The 7,117-nt window shown below is 34.6% G+C and overlaps 1 pseudogene across 1 annotated transcript; it reads right to left on the reverse strand.

Moving 5' to 3' along the window:
• Nucleotides 1–12: 12 nt before the first annotated feature.
• On the reverse strand, nt 13–3,414 carry LOC103327206 (TMV resistance protein N-like; annotated as a pseudogene). Its single transcript, XR_016125197.1, has 4 exons — nt 2,592–3,414; nt 1,059–2,157; nt 660–938; nt 13–557 (listed from the first exon to the last, which is right to left on the reverse strand). The product of XR_016125197.1 is annotated as a TMV resistance protein N-like (transcript).
• Between the last annotated feature and the right edge of the window lie 3,703 nt (nt 3,415–7,117).

Raw genomic sequence — 7,117 nt, forward strand, 5'->3', positions numbered from 1 at the left:
TTTCCAATTGACGCAGCAACTCTTTTATAGGACATCCAGTTAAGTCCAAATGTGTCAGCCAATGAGATTTCCAATTGACGCAGGCAACTCTTTTATAGGACATCCAGATAAGCCCAAATGTGTCAGCCCAATGAGATTTCCAATTGATGTAGGCAACTCTTTTATAGGACATCCAGATAAGCTCAAATCAGTCACCCAATGAGATTTCCAATTGACACAGGCAACTCTTTTATAGCAGTACTGAAAAGGTCCAATTCATTTAAGGATTCCACTTTGTCCATAATTTCTGGGAACCTCTCCAATTTTATGCAATTTCTAAGATCCAACTGTTCCAGAGATTTGCACCAAACTTCATTTGGAAACTTGGTGAGTTCACAGCAGCCATAAAAATTCAATACTTGAAGTTTATCAAGAGATCCAACAGATGGATGAACCTGAACTAAACTTTTACAATGGTTCGCATACAAGTACCTTAAGTTTGGGCTGCCGGATAGGTCGGAAATTTCAGTTAGGAATTTAGAGCCCGTTAAATTCAAAAATGTCAACTTTGTGAAATGCTGTGAAACCAAAAAAGAATTGAATAATATTAATAATCAAATGGATAGCATTAAAGAAATTTACAACAAACATCAATTAATAAACAAGACCTCTTAAAGTACCTTCAATTCCTCCCCTCGTTGTTTGATGGGGCTGTAAGGAAGATTGAGCAACCTTAGTCCCTTTGGATGAAATTTGGGTGGAAAAGATTGGAGCGGACATCTAAACCAATTAAGCACTCTCAACATGTTTGGGAGATAACCAATGTCTCCAGAAAGAAATACGTCATAGTTCATGAAAATTTTAAGATTTTTCATCTTCAAGAAGCAGTCAACATTCAAGAATATCTCATTATCCTTTTTGGTGGAATTTAGCACGATGCCCGTGGTTTTTGTTGTTCCCTGACATAAAAAAGTAAAAGGACCATTGTTACAAAGCCTTTAATAAAAAACATGCACGAGTTTCAAATTCTACTTTTTCTTCCAGATAAAAATAAAAATAATAATAATAATTATACTTACAATATCATTAGTCAGAACATGCTCGATATCTTCATGAGATCACAATCTGCTACGACCTCCAAGTTCATCGGGCGACTCTTGCTGAACTATGTCCATACCCATCTCTTCTAATAAGTCATGCATCCAAATATAATCTCCTTCAACACTTATGAGTGCCTTTTCTACGAGTACTTCAATGCTATACCCAGCTTCGGGGTCACAAGCTACAAGTATTTCTGTCACATGCATTTTACTTTTACCCTTAAAGAAACATGCAATGTCAAGGAAAACCTGTTGTACGCTATGATCCAATGCATTGTAACTTATTTTGAGAACATTTTGAATTTTCGGGCTTTTGAAACCATGTAATGCAGCTTCCCATTTACCAATACTTCCACCATATAGACAAGAACCGAGAACTTTCAAAGCCAAAGGAAGGCCTTGAGCATAGCGTATTGCACGTCGTGCAAGTTTCACATAATCACCCAAAGGAGGCTCACTTCTTTTGAAGGCATGGCAGCAGAAGAGCTCAAGAGCTTCAGGATCATCTAAAATCTTGACCTCATGTATTAAATTAACATCATGAGCAGTTAACAGTTGCTTATCCCTTGTTGTTATGATAATTCTACTGCCTACACCAAACCAATCACATGCCCCAACTAACTTGTGTAACTGTTCCATGTCATCCACGTCATCAAGGACCAAGAGAACCTTTCTATGCCTCAACCATTTCTTTATCATAGTGACTCCTTCATCAACATTGGTCACCTTCAATTTTTTTTCCCTTCGAATCTCAGAAAGAAGAGTCTTTTGCAGTTTGGCTAAACCTCCATGCGACATTGAACGTTCTCTAACGTTTGCCAAAAAACAACAACCGTCAAATTCACGGGCAATTAAATTATAAACAGCTTTAGTAATTGTGGTCTTACCAATTCCACCAGTTCCCCATACCCCTACCATACGAACATCGTTTTCCCCCAAATCTAAAAGCTTATTCATAACTTGTACTTGAGCTTGCATTCCAACTGGATGCTCTGCCACTTCCAAACACACAAGGTTTGATACGTGTTTTGAAATCTCTTCAATGATGTTTTGGATAAACTTAGATTCAGATTGATACCTGCCAATTGAAAAGAATATGAAGCATTTAGTGACATGGCATTTCTATATAAAATAAAAAATAAAATAAAAGGGCAAGGAACAATTAACTCTTATAAAAACTAATGAATACATTAACTCTTATAAAACTGATCCCAGTTAAAGTTTGTCAGCGATGAATAATTTTTCAACTACTTAGTAGTATAATTTTTGAAAAGGAGAAAATTAATTTATTAATAATATTAATAATTTTCACACTATTAATTAATTATTGACATAAAAAAATTATTTTCATTCATTTCTTTTAACAAAAAAAATTGTAATTACTTTTTATTTGGGATCAAAATGAAGAACTTTCTTCTACACTAACAACCAGAGTACACATATATATAGTGGCTATACTTATTACAAACAAAACAAAAGGAAAAGCATTATATAAGGGGGTTAGAAATTTACTCGTCCAAAGTGAACCCTGACAGATCTGCTACTCGTGAAAGAGCTGCCCTCCATTTGTTGACCTTCGGCATATTTTCTTTGTATTTGCACTCCATGTTAGCCAGTGCATCCCCGAAGCTACCTCTCTGATTCCGTACATCTGATGGATTCACCTTGTAAAAAACTGGGATGACCCGTTGTTGATTTGATTCTTTGCAGTCAAGAATCTTAACAAGTTCATCCAAACACCATCTTGAAGAGGCATAGTTTTTGGAGAACACAATGACAGAAATCTTTGATTCTTCAATTGCTGTGAGAAGCGCGCGTGATATTTCTTCTCCTCTTCCGAGGTCATCATCATCCCTGAAGGTGTTAATGCCTCGTTGACATAAAGCGCTATACAAATGGTCTGTGAAGTTGTGGCGCGTGTCTTCGCCTCTGAAGCTCAGAAATACTTGGTCTTCCCGTGACTTTGGGAAAGAAGCAGAGGAAGAAGAGGCTCGTTGGTTGGCCATGGAAGCCAAATTAATTGTTTCAGTGTTTGCTTCTCTCTTCACCAAAAAGATGAGCCTTACTTGGAGAGTTTGGGTGTGCGTGAGCAAAATGTGAATTCATGAAATGGTGAGGAAGTATCGCTGAAACTTCCAGTCCTCAATTATTGACGCGTTTTCCACCAAACATGGTGGAAAGAGCCCACAAATTCCCTGACACGAGCTGTCAATCACTTTTGGGCTTGGTTTTATTTTCCAGACTTTCTTCCTTTTCTCAATTACTTTTGAGCTGAAATTAGATAAAGCATTTATCAACTTGATTTATTGACGTAATAATCCGATGTTTGCTAACACGAAAAAATATATGGTGAGGAAGCGTCACTGAATCTCCAATGCAAATGTAAAAGTTTTCTCTCTTTTTTTTTTCTTTTCTTTTTTTATGAACATCTGAATTCATGAAAACCAAAAAGATATTTTTGGTCCCTAATTTGTTACTTTTATCATTTTGGTTCCTGTTATTTCAATTGGGTTAATTTTGTCACTTTCACCTTCATGAAAAGGTGAGGAACTTGCGGGAAAGAGGAGAGAGAAAAGGAGGGGGAAGAAAAGAAAAACAAAGAGGAGTTGAATGGAAGAAAAAAGGGGACGACCAGCTTTTGGTTTAATCAAACCAAAAGCTAGTTGACGATAAAACAACTCTCATACCAAATCATTAAAGGGAAAATAATGTAAATTTGCTTTTCACCATTCTAAATTTTTTATTTTGATTTTAAAAAATGCAAAACTAAAATGTAATATAATTTATTTTTAAAAGGATGCTTTTTCTAGTAAGTGACTTTTTTTTTCAAAGAACGTTTTATAAGCTAAATTAAGATAAAGGAGGATGGATTTTTTTATTTTTTATTTTATTGATTGAACTACGTCAAGGCAAAGTTGGAAATCTAAGAATACAGTTGGACTTGTGAAGTTGGTTGAGTTTGGTTGCAAAGATTAACACTATTCGAGTTCTTCTCTCATTAGCTGCAATTTTAGAGATAGGAAAGTTGTAATTCAAATACAGATTTAAAAAGGGTACTTTCCTTCAACAAGGGAATCAACTTGTAATTCCTGCAATCTATTATTGCTTAATTTCTTTTTCTTCTTTTGTTACCCAAATATTGTTGTTAACACTTTAGGAGCTCTGTAGGGAGCATGATTGTAGATGCTCCCTATTTTTTAGTTAAAATTTAGCTAAAAACACACAAAAACTATTTTAGAAGCTCTCTAAAAAATTTGAACTCCAATCATACTCCCTAGTTTAGGAAGCCATAAATACTATAATTATTTTTTAGTTCAATATAATTTGTCCGTCTCTATAAACAATAATATTAAAAAATAGTTGTCATTAATTAAAAGTTTAAAATATGCATAAAACAAAGCAGCATTAAATTATAGGGAACGACTAGGAGTCCTTTATCTCTCCTCAGATTTAGAAGCTCCTAGATGTCTCCATATTTTAAGAGTTGGATAGGGAGCATGGTTGGAGATGTATTTTTCCAATTCCTCCCTAAAATTTGTCTGAGAAGCTGGTTTAGGGAGCCTGTTGTGGATGCTCTTACACCATTTAATTTCTATAAACAAACCCAAAAAGCTCAAAAAAGGCCAATGGGTCGTGTTGAATTTAATTTTGTTTATTAAACTACTTTAATGCCCTCTTTAGTATTTTGAGTCTTTTTTATGAGGTTTTGGGGTTGGGCTTGTTTTAATAAATCAATGATAGTTTTGTAATTTATAGAAATTTTGAAGTCTCTGTATTATGTTGTAAATGGGTTTTGAGTGTATTTCTAAAGTCCATTTTATATGTAGTATTTTTATTTTATAATTTGGGCTTATATATTGGTTATTATCGACTCGTCTTCAATGGCAAGGTCTTCCTTGTGGTGAAATTTAATGGGAAATAGCACAAAATACCACCCATTTTATAATTTTTGTGTGAAAATACCACCCCTCCCCAATTTTTTTTTCAACTATCACCTATAAATACATTTTTGTTGTTCACTGATTGTACACATATCATTTTTTCAGAAATTCTATTCTCTCTCACCTCTCTTGGGTCCATCTCTCTCTTGGTTCTGTCTTTCTCTGTAGCTCAGCTCTCACTCTCTTCGCTCTGTCTCTCTGTCGCTCAACTCTCAGCTTGTCTTCGCTCAGCTCTCACTCTCTCTTCGGTCTTTCTCAGTCTCTTGCGCATCTCTCTCTCTCTCTCTCTCTCTCTCTCTCTCTCTCTGTGACGCAGTGGTCTTCCTCCCTCGCGGTGTCTGCTTCATCGAAGCTTGACTCCGTCGTTCACATCCAAAAGGTACGGTTCATAATCATTTTCTTTGAGTTTAGGGGCTTCTTTGAAGTTGGTTTAGGGTTGATGAGAGTCTCAAATTACATCTTTTTACTATTATTTTGGAGACTTTATGATATAATTTTGGCTTAATGAATATAATTTCACTTGTTGTCACATTTTATTCTCACCAACTGGATTTATGAATTTTCTATATTAATTTGGTGAACTTATTAGGTGAATTTATCTTCTGTAGGAAGTTGGAAAGCCAAAAGATGAAGACATACATTTGTCCAAGTTCAAGCTAGGTGTGAAGAGAATTGCTGGCAGATTTAATTGAAGAATTGATTGTGGGATTATTGTGATTATAAAGAGAAGTAAAGAGGGAGAAGAGAAGACAAAACCGTTGAAGCTAAAGAGCCTATTTTATGTCATTCATAGCCATTTAACGCCCACTTACCTCACCGTTATTTCTTTTCCACTAACTCTTCACCATCAACACATGTTTAATCCAATTAATCCCTCAATTAAACCCTTCATCACCCACCATGAATGTATTAACTTCCCACTCACCTCATTGACTACTATAAATCACCCATCAACTTATTTGGCAAGGGCACCCCTACGACAGATTTCTTTATGCATTTAGTTTATGTTTTCCTTTGTAATGAGTTGCTAGAACTCTAGCTAAGGCTAAAGGGAATGTTCTTTGAGTAAGTTTGTGAATTGTTCTTTAATCCAATATACGGTATGAATTGCTAAATTCTTTTATTTTTGGTTGTTCAATATTTTCATATCCTTTTATTTTGATTGATGTTAAGTGCTATTATCTTTTCATGAGTTCAATTATATTTTTCTCATTGTTAAGAACTGACTTGGAATGCTTTTAAATTAAAAGAGTAGATATTAAGCAACTCCATTTTTTGAACAATCATTAATAAAAGATTACATTGAAAAATTAAATTGGTTTTAATTTCTTTATCTTCCGGTTAAAGTTTCTCAATGATGATTTTAATCGAGTTATAATTTGGATTAAAGAGCATGAAACATATTTTGTTTAAAGAATTGAACCTTGATGCCTTAGCATTTCCATTATTGATATTTCATTTTTAAACTCAATTTTCCACAACAATCAAATCAAATTACTTTTCCATTTTGCTTGTCACTTTTATTGTGGTACGTTTAATTATTTCTTTGTGTGCAGATATTTGCCTACCTGCTCCTTGAGGATACGATACTTGGACTTCCAAGATTATTACTACGTGTGACTACTTGCACTTGGGTAGACGCAACAAGGGTGTATGGTTTCTATGAAATTGGTTTAGAGGTTTCTTCGAAATTGGTTTAGGGTTTAGGGGTTTCTCTGAAATTGGAAGGGGTTTCTCTAAAATTGGTTTAGGGTTTATGGGTTTCTAAAATTGGTTTAGGGGTTTCTCTGAATTTGGTTTAGGGTTTAGGGGTTACTCTAAAATTGTCTGATTGTGATGATTCCTTGTTTGAAATAGTGAAGGAGTGTGTTCTTTGTTCTTTGTTTGAAACTGTTGTTGTTTTGCTGTTGTTATTAGTATCGTATTGCTGTTTTATTGCTGTTGAATTGTCATGTTAGTGGTATTATATTGGCATCGTAGTTCTGTTTTATTACTAGTTTATTATGGTTTTATTCCCGTTCCATTGTGGTTTTAATGGTTTTGGCGATTTATGTCATTGGATTCTGTGTTTGTTTGTTGTTTTGTTTCATCCAAATA

Source organism: Prunus mume, linkage group LG3 (genome assembly GCF_029339155.1).
Source record: "Prunus mume cultivar Tortuosa linkage group LG3, ASM2933915v1, whole genome shotgun sequence".
NCBI classification, from domain to species: domain Eukaryota; kingdom Viridiplantae; phylum Streptophyta; class Magnoliopsida; order Rosales; family Rosaceae; genus Prunus; species Prunus mume.